General features: G+C 45.1%; 1 protein-coding gene across 24 annotated transcripts in view; it reads left to right on the top strand.

Annotated features, from left to right (window-relative positions):
* Positions 1–17,160, top strand: part of CELF2 (CUGBP Elav-like family member 2) — a 1,322,506-nt gene that overhangs the window by 989,514 nt on the left and 315,832 nt on the right. The gene's annotated exons all lie outside the window — the stretch shown is intronic.

Raw genomic sequence — 17,160 nt, 5'->3', positions numbered from 1 at the left:
TGACTCTCAATGAGAAGATTGTTTTGGGCAGACTTTATTGATGCAGTTGCCCAGATCAGGGGTATCTTATACAGCTTTCCAGTTTGTGAAGCAATCAACATCGGATATTGCTTGTGAGCAGGATGAACGCAGGGCTGTGCCACAACACTATTAATGGGAAGTGATTGCAGTAATAGTACGTTGATGCAAACAGTTGCTTATTAGAGTTGTACATAATAATGTATTGTAGGTTTGCCATTGAAAGATGGCCGCGTGGTGTGGGAGCATTGTCTACAAACATTGGTGCATCCTGTACCCCAATTTCCATAATTTTTCTGTGTGCTTAAATTGTTGAAAAAAACACTCATTCATGCAGCAGTGTGATAACTAAGGGTCGAAAACGTGTGAGATAATGTGAGCAGTTCAGCCTCTTTGCATCAGTTCTCATTAACAGAGTATATGATGTTCTAGCCTTCGATTGGTGCTTACACAGCTGTATAGTTCTCTGGCTTGTTTTCCTTTTCTCTGGAGTCCATTCTGGGTTCTGTTTATCTATGTAGCCAGGTTTTTGCTTCTTTGACGTCTTAACAGTGTGGTTGGATGGGGCTGTGGTGGTGTTCTTACGTGATTCTGACATGTTCTGAGAGCAATGCCGTTTTATGTCCATTACCCAATCACCTTTAGAGTCTTTTCAACATAGAACACTGAGCAGGCAGGAGAACTTGGATTTACCACAAAGACCTAGAGGTGTTTCTCATAGGTTTTTTATATTCAGAAGGCCATACAATTGTATTAGTTGGGGCTGTGGGGAGATGCAGCACTTTCAGAGTTCCACTTAAATTGTTGGCCCTTGGTTGTTTAGAGTCAGGACATTCTTTGTGGAATGATATTACCTCTGGGCTCCTGTGAGTTGAGCATAGTTGTGTCACCAAGTACCTGCTTTTCGTTATCTTTTTTTCTCTCTGATCACACCCTAAAACGATTTCATCCAAATCGGGGGCACCATTGAACAGTCATACAAAGAAAATAGAGTAGAAATTGACTGGTGACAATACGTGCTGTCCAAGCACTCAAATACTCATGCAGGTATTCAGCGTTGCACCACCTCTTAATTTCTAATTCTGTTGACCCTTCTAACCTTGAGCAATTGATTTAACTCTATTTTCTTATGTTTCTCTATATTCTATACCATTTAGCCCTGAACATTTTGTAGAAGACTCGAAATTGTATGTTATTTGATTATCACTTTAGGATAAAAAAAATGCATTCACATGCATCCTGAAGGATAGCATCTTAGAAAGAGACTAAATCATGAGTGTGTCAATATTTTATGTGAGGAGTTATTCATGGAGGCCTAGTTCCTTGGCTCACGAACCAGTAGGATGGCAACATTTATAAAAGATTGGTAGGTGATTAGGCCTTCTGTGCTACTCTTGGAAGGACAAATTAAAGGAGGAACCTAAACGTGATGGGTGATGTAGGTGTGGTTGATGTACCAATCAATGCTTTCCATTTATCCATATTTGAGAAAAACCTTGGTAAATGGGTTAATCTCCAGTGCCTTATTTCCTTTTTTCCCCAAAATTGGGAGTATTGAGAAACAGACTTTATAGCAGCATTCAATGTTTTATAAATCAAAGTGGATCTTTTTTTCCAGACTCGGTGTCTTGAGGTGATTTAGTTAACTCTCGGTTTTACAAATCTACTCACAAACACATTCACTCTCGCACTGGATCATGAATTCAATTCTCATTGTCACTGTTTTCGGCACAACTTCTCTCCCATGTTGGGTCTTCACTAAATTAGGAAAACCGGGGTTACAATAACCAGAATACAGTTAGCAACAGCACGCAATAAGAGTGTATTTGGCATTTATATAAAGTTAGGGGCATCAGGTTTTGGTGAAGCAGATGGGTTCATATTTAAGTGATGTGCAGGGAAGGTCTGGGTACAATGCAATGATTCAAGATATCCTGGTACTGTGCAGTGCTGCCAGAGTTTCAGTGCCTAGAGTCTGGAAAGGGTGGATGTATCTGTAGAGGGGGAAGAGTGGTCAGTGGGAATGAGAGAATATGAGTGGGCAGGGAAGGGAGATGTTAATGGAAGAAAGTAAGATGTAGTGGATTGGGCACGGTGAATAGGAGATGCCAAATACGATATTCTAGTAAGAGAGACAGAAATGGGGGAGAAGTATGAGTGATTTTAGATGGGTGGATCAAGGATGAGAGAAAGTTATAAGTAAATTTGAGCTAGAGGCTCGTGGCAGATTTGCAGCGAGGTGTGAGGCAGGGTAGGTAGGCAGGGATAATTAAGAGCTGCAATCAAGAGCAGAGAGGTAAAGAAAAGCACTACATGGAAGAGAGAGGTGCAGCCGAGGGAAGATGCTAAGAAGATGAGTTTCAAGAGAGGGATGAGTGGTATATGAGAATGGAGAGATGCAAGTGATAGGTCCAGGAGCATAATAAGACGTTTGTAGAGTAGCAGATGTATAATGGCGGCATGTGCAAGTGGTGGGGACAGCCTAACAAGACAGAGAAAGGTCCATGGAAGAAGTGCAGAGAAAGGGTGAATATGAAGAGGGAGAAAAGGTGCATAGTAAGTTAAGGTGTTTCATCTCACCACCACCACACACACACACTGCACAATGGTTTAGTGCATGATATTTTTGGGGGTGCCACTAAAAGCCTAAGAAAGCCCTGGTGGTGGTGCATTGGTGGCCAGGAGAACATGTCAGAGAAGGATCTTGAACACATTTTCCGAGAAATAATGCACTAATCCATCTCAATAATATTTCAAAGACCTTGAATGTAATTTTGTGGATCTCTGGCGTCTTTTTAATTAATTTACCAATATTTAAGGCAGTTGTGCCCATTCCAGGGAGATTTTTAATCAAAGTTTACATCTGTTAGATAGTAACTTGCATACAAAATGATCTGGATTTGAGGGAAACTAGCGATACCTGCACAGAGGTCGTTAGAGATGGTGCAGATTATTTTGGAGCTCACCCAGAACAGCTTTAAAATGATGGGCCTGTTGCAGACACACCTCACAACAGTTCTCGCTTCCCCAGGCACTGATGCGTGTTCCCGGAAACAGTAGAAACTGAAATCTAATTAGCTCAGGTAACTTGGGGCATATTAATTGGGACAGGACGCTTGTCAGAAATATGAACTAGCTGCATTTTACTTTACTTTAGTGCCTAGAAAGAAAAACAATGCAGAACTAATTTAGTTATGAATAAAATATTAATTCTTTGCCTCCAAAGCTTGTGAAAGGGCAACCCTCCTAAAGAACTTTTCAGCCCATTTTAAATGTCTGCGGACAGCAGTTTTGCCACAACACACCTTCGACTATGTAGATATTGTAGACCAAACGTAAAAAATTACGTATATTTCAATTTCACAGACATGTAAAGCACTCGTGAATCAATAGGAGCATTTAAACCTTTTGGAAGCTTTGCTTGTGCAGCCAAGAAGCTGTGTATCATGCAGCACTGACAGATATTGAAACCTGTCATGTTCTGCTAAGCATAATGCACTTATTGTGTGCCACTGTTAAATATCAGGTGCACTATGTAAAGTTGTTAGAGGTTCAGGTAGTATGCATTGTTAACAGAGATTCCGATCCTGTGCACTACTGCCAGAGATCCAGATGCTACGCAGTTCTGCTAGAGTTCCAGGACCTGAACAGTGCTGCCAGAGATCCAGATGTTGTGCAGTGCTGCTAGAGTTCCAGTTCCTGCGCAGTGCTGCTAGAGATCTGGATAATATGCATAGCTACTACAGATCCACGTACTGTGCAACACCGCATATATTCTTTGTATTGTTAGTGATCCTAGGATCGATCAAGCACTTTGCAGTGCTGCCAGAGGTCTGCATTCTCTTTAGTGCGACCGTGTTTCCAGTTACTCTCCATTGTGCTGACATCAATCAATATATTGTGAAAACCTCTATGGACTACATCCAGTTCTGAGTTTCTAAAATAATAGGTGCAGAAGCTAAATGCTTTTCTTATGAGCCCGCCAATGGGGGTGTCAAATCGGATACCAAAGATGGTTATTCTTGACTCTACCTTATGCCTCTTTCTTACATCTCCCTACACTTCCTCGCTCTTCATCTGACTCTTACAGGTACTTTTTGATTTATGATTTTAGGTCTCATTGATTTTGGACCTCTTGTGGACACTAACAAAACCTTACAGCGTGTTTAGAGTTCATCAGTTGCTTACCATCAGTTGGCTTTATCGTGACCCTCATTTGCTTGCTTCTTCCTCAGTGGCTTTTTTTTCCTATTCTTGTGTTTGTCCCTTTCACAGAGTATCGCCTATTTACCATCCGTTTAATTAGCTCACATGCATCCGTCCCTTCTCATATTTTAGGAACTACTTTTTAACAAGACCTGCAAGTGTTTAATTGCTTTCTCTTGTGGACTTCCCTCTCAAATACCTGTCCTGTACTGCTTTTGCTTCACCTGTGCACCCTCAATGGCTGCAATACCCCTTGCAGTCCTCAACGAAAATGCTTTCATTGAATTTTTTGTAGGCCCTGGCTGCTGCCATTTGCTGCCAGACTGCACCGCTGTCTAAAATACACTTTTGTGCACCTGCGCTGCTCCCTCGTCCCTGCCCACCCTAGGTTGCTTCCTGAACTCACTCCTTTGTTGCTTCCCCAACCTTGGAGTCCTTTAACATTATTTCACTTTATCTTTTTTTTGGACGGCCTGGCAGCTGCTATTTTTTGTTTGGTCGCTCCACATTGCAACAGGTGCTTTTGCACAAATTAAAAGATTTTTTAGTTACGGATCCAAGTGGCGGTTGCCATCTTGGATCAGTAAAGAAAAAAATTAAAAAACAATGGTGCTTTCGTCATTCCATAAACATGTGCATGTTTGTTGACACATCTTGCATGCATGCACATTCAGCATGATGCGCCCCTCCTCTTTTTTCTATTTTTTTCAGATGCATTTTACTTTTGTCAAGGCTAAATATAATTGGCAAAAAACACTTGCTAAGTCAGTACCTTGTTGGCTTTGAGAGCACATGTTCCCTTTATCAATTGTTTGCTATATTCTTCTTCTCCTTCCTTATTTTCTCCTTTTTCTGCCTTTGTCGCTTGCTCTAAGTCAAGTTCTAATGATGTCAAATAAGCCTTTGCTCCCAAAAATTCTGTGACCTTTCTCACTGCCGGCAACCACTTGCACAAATTAAGCTCTAAGTAGTGGCAAAGATCCAGGCCTTGTCTAGTGCAACCACAGACGGAATGAAGATGTACACAACAACACAAAGGTCCTTTGTTGGTAGACATGTTTCAAGTAAATGCTGCAGATACTTATGTGCAGACTTTGTACAACAGAGACATGTTGAGCATGGATGAAAAGAAACCTGAAGATGTCAGATCCCATTTTTTTTTACCAGTTGTGACAGCAGGTTTGTCGCCCAACATTGATTAGTGTTGAGAAAGTACCGTAAGGTGACAAGTCGAAGTTCGGCACTTGATGCACAGTATTTTGGCTGCTAGTGTCCATTCTGACAGCCGAGGTAAGGGCTGAGGTCTGAGCATCTATTAGAATCTTGATATGCTACAGTGCTCGCGGGAATGATGTTGAATCCTACAGAAAACAGACTGAGCCCTCATGTTGTTACTTGGCCTCGCTCATGGCAAGGTTTTCGATCAATATTTTTTAATAAAAAAGAAAGAAAACGAGAAAGCTCAAACCTAGCAGGACTGAACGTTATTGTACTAAAAAAAAGCCTATGAACTCGGCCAGGTCAATGCAGTCCTTGGGTGTGTAGCTTATGTATTCAAATTCATTAACATTCCCCGCTCTTTCTGTATAGTAAACTGGAGTGGGGCTCCGCCGGCAGAATAAAGCCGACGGTGCTGCTAAATAAGCAGTGGTGCTCTCAAAGATACTTTGTCTGCCTGCACCTAATTGTGAAACGGAATTCACAGGCCTCTGCTAGGCCGGGGCGCGATATTCACAGATCACTAACTCGAATCCTGTCACACGCTTCTCAAGCCCTGAAGACAGCCTAATGCATATTCTATCCGAGGACATGGCACTTGGTATTTTTGTGCATAAGCAGTACAGTTTCCCCCTGCAATATCACGTTTTTGACATTTCCTTCCAAGTTATATGAATCCCTTTCTGAAATCCAGTCTCTCTGGGGACTTTCACAGTCGACGATACCCTTTGTCCACTTAAAAAGTCACAGGCTATTGATTACTATTGAAAATAGCAACAAAAATCTGTTTAAGCTGGAGAATGCTTGCTGTCTTTTTAAGCACAGTATGTCACAATTACATGATCTGGTGAGATTTATTTCCAAATACTCATAAAATTGAACAACTCTTACTTGGCCTGGAACGAGGTGGTAACAACACGTTGAAATTCGCAAACCTATTCTGTGAGAAGGTTCCAGTCACTATTTTTTTGTGTTGTATTGTAACTGTATTTGCATATCGCTTAGTGCCCCTGACAAGACGCTGAAGCGGCTTACTCCGGGCAGCACGCTCCTCCACAACCCAATGTTAGTGATTAATCCAGTGGTAGTTCGCTGTTCTTGGTTGTTGGGTTTAGTCTTGTGCTCTCAAGGAGACCATGCACTTATTCTAGGGGCTTTGAAATGGATTACATTAGAAGGCGTTTGGTGTGGTCACTACATGAGGGTATGTGACTTTATGCAGTTGGTTGATGGGATTAGTAGATGAGCGACATGACAAAAGGTATTGCTAAGTTTCAGAGTCTGACTTTCAAAGATGGATAGGTTGTGATCTTTGAGATGAGGTGTGGGCAGTTTGCAGAACTCCAAAGAATAAAATAACAGGGATTGAGGCAAAAATACACATGTCCTCACAGAGTGGAGGCATGTAGAGAAGAGGGCCTTGATAGAAAGTAAAGCGAAGGTCATTAAAAGGAAATGGAAATGCAACAATCCAAGGTTTTAAGTCAATGTCAACATTTTCATGCAGGGTTTTAGGAACATAGAATATACTTTTGAGATACCAAACATTCTGAGGAGACAACACTTTAGAAAGAAACATCAGTATTTGTTGGTGAGATTGTGCTATATTAGGTACTTTGTTAGGCCCTAGGATCAGGCGAACAGTCTGTCGACTGCTGGGTCGGAAGTGTAAAGTAAAGAGTGGATGTTCACATAGGGAACTATCAAGAGTTTCAGGCTGTGCTTAAATGAAGCAGTAACCTCATGATGAAAGCGATGTGAAAGAATAAATAAAGTAAATAATGCAAGCATCTGAAAGGAGATTCTGCAAATGTTGGAGCAAATGTCTTCTGATGTTTAGCCATAAAGTTTGCCTCAAAGTATTAAGTAGCAAAGCAAAGTGGGATCCATGTGGATGCCAATAGGTGTGGCACGCACAGGATGGGGGTAAGCACAGCTTCTCAGACAGTGGAAGTGTATTGTCTGCATTCCCATGGCTGGAGGGAAAAGACCCAGACACTGAAGTGAGAGAGGAGAGACCAGTCTAGCTTTTGAAATTTCACGAGGCCTTTTGTTTGACAAAAATATGCAGATTAGACTTACCAAGCACCAGGGGCGGATTGGCACTACGGGCACTCAGGCATTGGCCGAAGGGCCGGTGTCCCAGTGTCCTCTGTGGGCTGTTTTTTTTTTCTCTCCTTTCCCAGCTCTCTGTGGACTGGGAAAAGGGAGAGAAAAAAAACGGCCCACAGAGGGCACCGAAACAAAGACAGAGAAAGGAAAGCAGCTTCGCTGGTCGGCCATACAGCGATTATCAGCTGTGGCCTCCTTCACCCCCTGCCCTGCACAGCAATCACGCAGAGGGTGGGCTGGGGAGGGGTGATTGTCTGCCAGAATCGGCCTCCTTGGGGGCTAGGTGTTGCTCAGTCCTTTGAGCCATTTTTACATCGGCCCCCCTGGGGCCCACTCAGCCCAGAAACAGTGTTTGTTTAAACACCTCGCCCACAGCCCTTCACATGCAGGGCATAGTGGGCGAGGAAGAGAGGAAGAATGGGTCTCACTGTGGCGGCCAGGTGATGTTTGGAACTCGCACTTATCCAGTATTATGGGTATCTTTCATAGATTCACATGCCTGAATCATTCCCCGTCGTCGGGGTGGGAGTCCCCGGTAAATAATTATAGTAATGTCACATGGACATATACTTAGTACTAGGCCAGAGGCCTCACATTAGTAGCCTATCTAGGTCCTTATGTAAAAAGGACCAAACTTTGGCCAGTAGCCAATCAGCCCTTATCACCCTCCTGACCTTCCTGGAAGGAGCCCTTGTCCCTCAGATTTTCTACCGCACGTCGTGCTGAAGGGAGTCTCCACTGAGCTCTGCTCAGGTTTTTTCCTATATCTTTGGATTTTATCCTTTTATCCTTTTATTCTTCAAGTTTTGGTAGTAAATATGGCTACTACTCCTGAAAAAGGGCTTTTTAGACCCTGTGCCTCTTGTAGTAAAATGAGGTTACATATAGAGGACAAACATGAAGATTGCCTGTATTGCCTCTATCCTCAGCATTCTGCCAAGGAATGTAAGATTTGTCGCACTCTCCCGGTCAAGACTTTGAAGGACAGGGAAGGGCGACTGCTTCTGTGGCTCCAGAGACTAAAGAACAAAGAGCAGGTAGTCTCCTCAGGTGAGAGCGGGTGTTCCTTCAGGAGCTTCCACTCCGCTTCAAAAAGGCCTGGGCAGTCATCTCCAGATCAGTCTGTGGCGCCTCCTCACAAGAAGCCAAAGTCTGTTGAGAGTCATCCTAAGGTCAAGCATTCTCTTCAGATGACAGAATTCAAAAAGCCTGCTATAATGTCGTCTAGCCTGCCTGTGACGTTGTCGACAGTCTCCATTTCGACATCCACGGCGTCTACTTTCTCCATGGCATCGACTTCTACCACGTCGTCGACGATGGGTAGGTCAATATCTTCTGTCATTCCTGTCACAAAATCGTCGTCGTCGCCTTTGACAGCGCTCCTGTCTGCTTCATCATCGACGAAGGCAAAGCTTCCAGCGTCGACGAAAATCCCATCGTCGACGAGGACTTCCTCGTCGACGAAGATCCCATCATCGACGAAGATCCCATCGTCGACGAAGACACAACCGTCGACGAAGATACAGCCGTCGACGAGTTCCTCGTCGGCGAGGACACCGTCGTCGACGAGGTCGTCGACGCCACCGTCGACGGGCCTGTCGACGACGAGACCGTCGACGACGCCGTCGACGGTGGCATCGTCGTCGTCGAATGCTACAGTGTCGACGCCGCCGTCGACGAGGACGTCGTCGTCGTCGACGAAAACATCAATGACAATGAAAACACCTGAAACATCAAAAATAGTAGACGCTACACCATCAACAGACACCGCGTCAAAGGATTTCCACTCCAAGGGCTCTCCTTCATTGAAGTATACATATACACACTTTAAAATGTCGTCATGTTTGGTCACACCAGAGATGACCTCACCCAGCAAGGTCCAACAGTTGTTGCCAACGCAGTTTTTAGACACGGAAGATCCAGAAGATCAGTCCATGTTTCCCATAGCATCCAGTCCCTCTCATCTCAACATCAAAATTCATGAGAGTTCGGACTGTGAAGATTTTGAGGAAATTACAATTCAAGAATCAGTTCAAGAGCATACCACTGTTCAGCCTATGGTGTGCCTTCCAGCTTCGATTGTTTCTGACCTACAATTTCTAATTTCAGATTATAAACAAAGATTTCCATCATCTGCTCCTGCCTCTGGAGTACAGGTACCACAGGAAACACCAACTCCTAAACATCGACAGCGGCCTCTCCCGAGGGATGTGCATCAGGAACAAGAGACATTTCCTCCTCAAAATTCTACAGATGAGGAAGAATATGAGGAAGAAGTGGGAATTGATGAGGCCCAGGATGAAGAAGGCGAAATACATGATGACGATGATATGGATTCTGATTATAATGCTAACCCAGATCCAATATCCCCAGACCAAGTACAGGACGATTCAACCCCTGAGGACTTAGGGGGATTCCATAATATCGTAGGAAGAGCGGCTGCAAGATTCAACATCCAAATAGCATCGGAAACGAAGGACTGTTTTCTTCATGATTTCAAAGAACCCTTCAAGAGATCAGCTCGCTCCATTCCAGTAATCGATTATATATGGGAGCAAGGACAAAAAATAATGAAAACTCCTCTCTCTCTCATTCCAGTGCCGGCTAGACTTGAAAAGAAATACAAAGCCCCAGACACTGCACCCGCATGTTTGACGGGTCAAACTAAACCTGATTCAGTTATATCTCAGGCCGCTCAGCGGAAGTCCAGCAATCCGTCAGCGACCATGACCGCTCCTCCTGATAAAGAAGGAAGAAAGCTTGATGCCATTGGCAAGAGATTTTCCTCCATGTCCGCCCTATCAATCAGGGCTGCAAATTCTCTGGCTTTACTAGGTCGCTATAATCGACAGATATGGGCAGATATAGCCCCATATCTGGGGGCGATTCCAGAAGACCAGAAAGACGAGGTTAAAAAGATTTTGCTGGAGGGTGAACGCTCTGCTTCAGAGATGATTGAGGTGGCCCTGGATATTGCTTCCACAGGGTTCCGTCAATTGGCGGGAGCAGCAGTTTTAAGGCGCCAGGGCTGGCTTAAAGCCACAGCATTCCGGCCTGAAGTGCAAGCCAAAGTCCTCGACATGCCTTTTGATGGGGAGCGCCTTTTCGGTGAACATATTGATGACATGCTGCAAGGCATTAAGAAGGATACCGAAACGGCGAAAGCCCTAGGCACTCTACAATTCAAGCAGAATTCCTTTCGAGGCTCCAGAGGTCGAGGACAACAGTCTCGTGGCAACTATCAAGGTTACAAGTCCTCTTATAATTCTTCCCAGCAGTACAAACCTCAGTATCAGCAGAGGCAACAACAACAAGGACAATCCTCATATAACAAGTCCTCCTTTCGAGGAAGAGGAGGAAAGAAAGACAATAACAGACGTCAATGACTGCTTTCTCCAGCTGGCCTCCACCTCTTCTCCACAGTTCGTAGTTGGAGGAAAAATTACCAACTTCCTTCACAATTGGAAGAAAATTACTACAGATCGTTGGGTGTTGCAGTTAGTCCGCTTCGGACACACTCTGGAGTTTCTCGAGCATCCTCCTCCAAATCCACCATGTCCGGCGCAACACAAAAATCGAAACATACTTCAACAGGAACTCTTGCTAATGCTTCAGAAAAAAGCAGTGGAAAGAGTTCCTCGAGAACAAAAGGGGAGAGGATTCTACTCCCGATTCTTCCTGATCAGAAAAAAGGAGAAGAAGCAGTGGAGACCGATACTGGATTTGAGAAACCTAAACAAATACCTCAAGAAGCAGTCTTTTCGTATGGTTACCCTTCAGGAGGTTTTACACCTGCTCAATTCAAAAGACTATATGGTATCCTTGGACCTTCAGGATGCCTATTTTCATATCCTCATTCACAAGAGTCATCGACAATTCCTGAGGTTTACAGTGGCAGGCAGGCACTACCAGTTCAGAGTCTTACCATTCGGCCTGAAGTCAGCTCCGCGCATCTTTACAAAGTGTCTGTCTCCGGTAGCAGCATACCTTCGCCAGCATCATCATCAAGTCTTTCCCTACCTGGACGACTGGCTTGTCAAGGCTCCTACTCGAACAGGCGTGGCCAAGTCCTCTACCGCCTGCCTTCATCTCTTCGAGAACTTAGGCCTAACGCTCAACCAGGAAAAGTCAAATCTACGTCCATCACAACGTCTCAATTTCCTAGGAGCGACATTGGATACACAGCAGGAGAAAGCCTTCCCTTCCAGGGAACGTCAGGTCAAGCTGAGAAACCTGGCCGTCCAAATTCAGACCAAAAAGAGAGTCAGGGTTCGACTATTCAAGTCGTTGCTAGGAATGATGTCTTCCAACATATTTCTCATTCCGCATTGTCGTCTCCACATGCGACCTCTACAGGAAGCTTTAACAAATCAGTGGATCCAAAGTACAGGATCTTTCGACGACTGGGTCAAGATCACTCAGGTCATGAAAAAGGCTCTGAGATGGTGGCTTCTGGGCGACAACTTGAACAAAGGCCTTCCTTTTTTACTCCCAGTCTCCCCTTATGTCATAACCACAGACGCATCACTGGAAGGATGGGGAACGTTCCTTCAGGAATTGCAAGTACAAGGTCAGTGGTCAGTGGCAGAAAAACGACTCCACATCAATTTGCTAGAGTTACGAGCAGTACGCTTAGCTCTTCCGGCATTTCTACCCCGAATCAGGAGCTTCCCAGTGCTTGTGAGGACGGACAACACCACCACAATGCACTACCTAAACAAACAGGGAGGTACTCGATCCAAGACGTTGTCTCGCGAATCTCAGCAAATTTGGAGGTGGCTACTCCAGCACAACATTTCTCGGCGGGCAGAGTATGTCCCAGGAGTAGACAACATCCTGGCAGACTCGCTAAGCAGACAGCGCTCAATTTGCCACGAGTGGGAGCTCGACCAGAAGACGCTCGACTCAGTGTTCTCCCGTTGGGGCAAGCCTCACCTGGATCTCTTTGCGACGGAAATGAATGCGAAATGCCAACGTTACGCAAGCTGGCTTCCCCAGAAAAGATCCCTAGGGAATGCTTTTTCGATGACATGGTGCAAGACCTTTGCTTACGCCTTTCCACCGTTTCCCCTAATCCCAAGGGTTCTCCGGAAATTGAAAGCAGAGAGTTGTACCATGATCCTGATAGCCCCAGCGTGGCCGCGACAGCACTGGTATACAGAACTACACCTTCTATCGCTGGAACCTCCAATTCTATTCAGGACATGCCCACATCTCCTTACAATGAACCAGGGACAAGTCCAACATCCGGATCCAACATCTCTCAAATTATCGGCTTGGCTCCTGAGTTCAGAGAGTTCCAGAATCTAGATCTTCCACAGGAATGCAGAGTCGTTCTAGCCCGGGCCCGGGCTGAAAGTACTAATAAGACATATTCCCTTAAGTGGAAAAGGTTCTGTTTGTGGTGTAGGGCTCAGAAATTGCATCCGTTCACTTCTACTCCAGCACAAATTCTGCCCTATTTGCTCCACCTAGCCAATTCAGGGCTGGCACACGCTTCAATAAAAGTCCATCTGGCGTCCATCTCCAGGTTTAGACGTTCTTCGTGTGGCGCTTCACTATGGACCAACAGACTGGTCAAGCAGTTTCTGAAGGGATTATTCAGAACTTTCCCTCCAGTACGAGCGTCACCACCTACATGGCAACTAAACGTGGTACTAGCTCAACTAATGAAACACCCGTTCGAGCCAATTCACAAAACAGATCTTAAATATTTGTCATGGAAAACGGCTCTACTACTGGCGCTCACGTCAGCAAGGAGAGTGAGTGAACTGCAGGCTTTTTCTGTGCAAGACCCTTTTATCCAGTTTAAGAATGACAGGGTCATTTTAAGGACTAATCCAAAATTTATACCAAAGGTTCCGTCCTCTTTCCATCTCAATGAACCTATTGTCCTAAGATCATTCTTCCCAAATCCATCATCTGCGGCTGAAAGATCTCTGCACTCATTGGACCTCAAGCGATGTCTCAAATTCTACATACACAGGACTGAGCAATTTCGGAAGTCTAACCAATTGTTTGTTGCATTTAGCAGGCCCAGGAAAGGCCTAGCATTGACTAAACAGAGCATTTCCAGATGGATTTCAGCGGCCATCGCATTCTGTCACCGACAGGCGGGCCATCCTCTGCCTTCAAAGGTTCGAGCACACTCCACTAGAGCGGTAGCCACCTCCATGGCGCTCTTTGCTGGGGTACCCATTGTCGACATCTGCAGAGCGGCGACATGGAAGACGCCGCATACGTTCACCAAGCACTACTGCTTGGATTCTGAACTTATGAAGGATGCAGCAGTAGGACAGGCTGCCCTACGTCATCTATTTCATTAGAGGTGAGCCTTCTTCCTATCATCCCACCTTCCAGGTAATTTACCGCACATTTCTTATCAGGTTGTGAGTATCATGTAAACTGTGTAACAACTTATGATAAGTTTATTATGTCTTTCAAGATGTATGTGAGAAATGTGCTCATTATTGCTTGCTATTCTGATTCAGGCATGTGAATCTATGAAAGATACCCATAATACTGGATAAGAAATGCGTTACTTACCTGTAAGCAGTTATCCAGTATTGGTATCTTTCATAGATTCACATGCAACCCACCCGCCTCCCCTGGAAGGGCTCACCTAAGTCTTCTCAGTAGGTACTACTTGGCACGGTGCTTACGAAAATCTGAGGGACAAGGGCTCCTTCCAGGAAGGTCAGGAGGGTGTTAAGGGCTGATTGGCTACTGGCCAAAGTTTGGTCCTTTTTACATAAGGACCTAGATAGGCTACTAATGTGAGGCCTCTGGCCTAGTACTAAGTATATGTCCATGTGACATTACTATAATTATTTACCGGGGACTCCCACCCCGACGACGGGGAATGATTCAGGCATGTGAATCTATGAAAGATACCAATACTGGATAACTGCTGTTACAGGTAAGTAACGAATTTCATCTTCACCTCAGCCTCCCCTGGCTACCATGGATGACCCAGCAGCTTTTATGTGCTACCCTGCCAGGCCATTGCCCTGTGGCAGTGGAGGGCTGGGGAGGGCCGAGTAGGTTAGTAATAGCAGGGGCCTCACTGCTGTTCATGTGCTCCTGCGCTGGAGGGCTGGGGAGGGCCAAGTAGGTTAGTAATAGCAGGGGCCTCACTGATGTTTATGTGCTCCTGCGCTGTAGGGCTGGGGAGGGCCGAGTAGGTTAGTAATAGCAGGGTCCTCGCTGCTTTTCAGGTGCTCCTGCGCTTGAGGGCTAGAATAATTTTGCAACAGTAAGGGGCCTTGCTGTTTTATTAGTTGCTCAGCTTTTAGGCCATTGTCCCATGGCCCTGTGTCCTTCGCAAGAACAGTATCCTCCCACTTACATTCTTTTTGTGTGCATAGGCATATATGACCTGATGCCAGAGTTGCAGAGATGGGGAATCATGTTTGAGTCCCAGCGTCTGCTCAACACCCTGTGATTCTGGGCAGATCACTTTATCACCCAGGCCCTTAAATAAAAAATCAGATCTTGAGTACTGTAATTGGTGCTCATGAATAGAACTCGGGTCTGGTTTTCTTATGTTGTGGATTTCTGATTTATGTGATGATTAGAGTCTAGGACATAGCTCGTTGGGAAAGAGTATCTAACGACATTGTGCAGGGTGTTAAGACTGCAAGTAAGTATTCGGTTTTCAGAACTGCAGTGCTCCTAGTCTTTACCAATGTTAGTGGCTATGTAAGCTTTAAAATGCTTAATTTACTAAATATTTCTCTAGAAATTAGACCTCAAAGAGTAACCAAATAGTATTTCATGAAAGGGCACGCCCCTTGAATGTGGGCCACGTGTCTTGAATGTGGGCCCCGCCCCGCGAATGTGGGCCACACACCGCGAATGTGGGCCACGTCCCGCAAATGTGGGCCACTTTTTTCGTCAGTGCCCGGGCCAAATTGTGATCCCAATCCGACCCTGCCAAGCACTGTCATTTGACAGATGGCATAGGTGAAGGGTGGGCCGGCAATTTCTGTTTTCAAGGAGAGAAAGTTTCTGAAGTCTCACCCTTCATTGCACTCGGGGATTCCAGCCAGGGGTGTAGCTTCAAAGGGGGGGTCCCCCCAATACATTTGTTTGCTGATAAGTAGTTAGATACAGGTGCGGGAGAGTTTTACATATACACAGACAAAAACACACACATAATATCTCCCTCTCTCTAATTTTAATGTCCTCAGAATTGTTGGTTATTTTACTAAAATGTTTTACTTTCTCTCACTTAGTACCCCAAACAATCCACACACCCCTCCCTATCCACTGCATCTTACGACCGTCTCATGCGTCTCTTGTCGTACAATGTATTTTACAATTATAAGCCAGTGGGATTGTTGGAAAATCTGCAGCTCACACTCCCTCCCTAATCTTCCTGACCAAACTATGCCCCTAGCGTCACCTGAGAGCCAGCCCGGTGGTTCCTGCATTGAGAAACATCACTTTACTGTCGAACTAGGCCACAAGCCACTACAAAAATTTTGATATTGTCATTCCCTGCTGCAAGCACAGTAGTTTACTCTGAATATTCAGATTTGTGAGGTTTGCATTGCTGGGCGGGATCTCAGTCCGGCACCTCTCACAAACTCTCAATTTAGGAGCTAACTTCAAGCTCATTTAAACTGTTCAGTTTAGAAGTGGATTGTAGTACAAAAGACGCTCACTGTCTTCAGACTTCTTGTGGGACCATTTTGCCAGCTCAACCGGATTTATTTGCCCTCCAGGACAATTGAATGGGACAGTTTCCTACAGAAGATAGTGGGGGTCCATAGGACGCTAGATAAAGAGTTTACTGAGATAGAGCAGCTTCTGCCTTTACCGGAGAAAGCTGCAGTCTGCGACACCACAAAGGGCCCCAAGTTAAAGTCAAAGATAAAACACGCTGCCCTCCTGGAGTGCCTGTGACGCTTCAACTTTGCTGCTTATGCCGCCAAAACGCATAGAGAAGGTTACAAAGCAGGTTGCCTTCACACTTGGTTGATCCAACAAAAAATTCATTCAAGCACTATTTTGAAAATTATCTCACATTTGGGTGCTACACTCTATGCACAAAACGACATCCACAGGCATTTCTCAGCTACTAATCAGCTGTATATGAGGCAGCCCGTCCGTGCCTGCAGGCGTGGTTGAAACCTTTCCATCTAGCCTCACCATCCCCAAAATCACTGATTCTACCTGAGATTTCCTGGATGCTGTGATCTTGGCTGCTGGGGTCAAACAGGCTATTTGAGACCTTGCCAGAAATAAAACCCCAGGCCTTGATGGACTGCCAATAGAATACTATAGCACCTTTTCTAACAGCCCGGCACCTTGTTTAGCACAGATGTTCAATGACGCTCTGAAAACTGGGACTCTACCCCATTTTCTCCGTGAGTCTCTCTTAGCCTCCATTCTCAAGCCTGATAGGGGGCCCCACCAAACTGTCATCTTGCCTATCAGTCACTCGTCTTGGAGCAAATTGCAATATCCTAGGGAATATTCTTTCTAACAGGTACACTCAGGTTCTCCCTGAGCTCATTCATCCAAATCAAAATGGCTTTGTCCCTGGACACATTACCTCCCACAACATTGGGTGCCTCTTTCATATACAAGTTCAGACAC

The sequence above is a fragment of the Lissotriton helveticus genome, chromosome 1_1 (genome assembly GCF_964261635.1).
Source record: "Lissotriton helveticus chromosome 1_1, aLisHel1.1, whole genome shotgun sequence".
Taxonomy (NCBI): Eukaryota; Metazoa; Chordata; class Amphibia; order Caudata; family Salamandridae; genus Lissotriton; species Lissotriton helveticus.
The sequence above is the reverse complement of the archived record's forward strand: the minus strand, read 5'-3'. Positions and strand labels throughout refer to the sequence as shown.